Source organism: Trypanosoma equiperdum (genome assembly GCF_001457755.1).
Source record: "Trypanosoma equiperdum strain OVI genome assembly, contig: ctg_714, whole genome shotgun sequence".
NCBI classification, from domain to species: Eukaryota; Euglenozoa; class Kinetoplastea; order Trypanosomatida; family Trypanosomatidae; genus Trypanosoma; species Trypanosoma equiperdum.
This window is the reverse complement of record NW_027124659.1, coordinates 2,231-3,378: the sequence shown is the minus strand read 5'-3', so window position 1 is coordinate 3,378 and position 1,148 is coordinate 2,231.

Genomic DNA, 1,148 nt, shown 5'->3' with positions numbered 1-1,148 from the left:
ACAGTATCTGATTAGTTTCAGGTTTATAGCGGTACGCGACTCGCGACGACAGATGTCGCTTCATGAGCTTATCTTAATCATATTTCTTCGTCATTTGATAGCATTGACAGGTGGCTAAAGGCTGAATCATTAAAAGGGATTTCTACCTGTGTATCTTTTGCTTTTACTTGGATAGATTACATATAGTGCTTTTGCATTCTTTCCATTTTTTGTCTATCTGAGCTATCGTTAGTTTAGATAGCCAGATTTTTAGTTGGCCATCTGCATGTTTGATTTCCATTGGAGGCTTGTAAAGAAGATCATTCAGTTAAGCCAAATAATCGACATATCTTAACTCTAACCTACACCACTCTATACCTATATATAAAATATTTAACATTTAATGTTCTTTTCCTTTATTCTATCAACTGGCTTTTCTTTGTAGAGATAGCGCTTAAGTCTCGCTAATGTTTGTCCTTAAAGCGACTTTGTCGTTGCATTTTTATTAATCCATGCTGCGAATTGTGGAAAAGCAAAAACTCTAGAGTTAATTGCCAGCTTTTTGAAAGCCCTTAATGTGTGGCCAGTATAGCAACAGGAAATTGGTGTAGTGTAATTACAAACTTTCTCCACCCTATGTAAAGCTGCGCTAACGAGTCATACATGCTCCACTTTAAGCAGCTTCCACATTTTCATTCATCATTTTCTATCGTTGTTGACGCATTGGTTCCCCTATTTTAAAAATAATCTTTCAGATAAAATTAAATCATTTCCCAAAGATGCTAGCCATCATTTCTATACCTGATGAAGAGGGTTTAAACTTGTCTTACGCTCACCCAATATCTTCTTATACCTCTTCCATCTTCTTCACAGTTGTAGGTTAGGATTTGTCATCATACTCAAAAACCACAGTCACTGCCATTAGAAACGTTGAATCTAACAACTTTGAGTGAAATACTTTGCACAGTCATATCTTTATCGTATAGTTTTTCTTATTTACACATTGTTTTGTCGCGTTTTATGCCGTTTAATTCCTTATATTTTTCGCTCTATATCGCCTACAGTAAGCGGTAGTGCTGAAGCTGGAGCAATTCACTTCGGTATTCACATTTAGTTCTCTCTCCCTCGTTTCCCCGTCCATCATTCCCTCGTCTATGGTATCCATATTC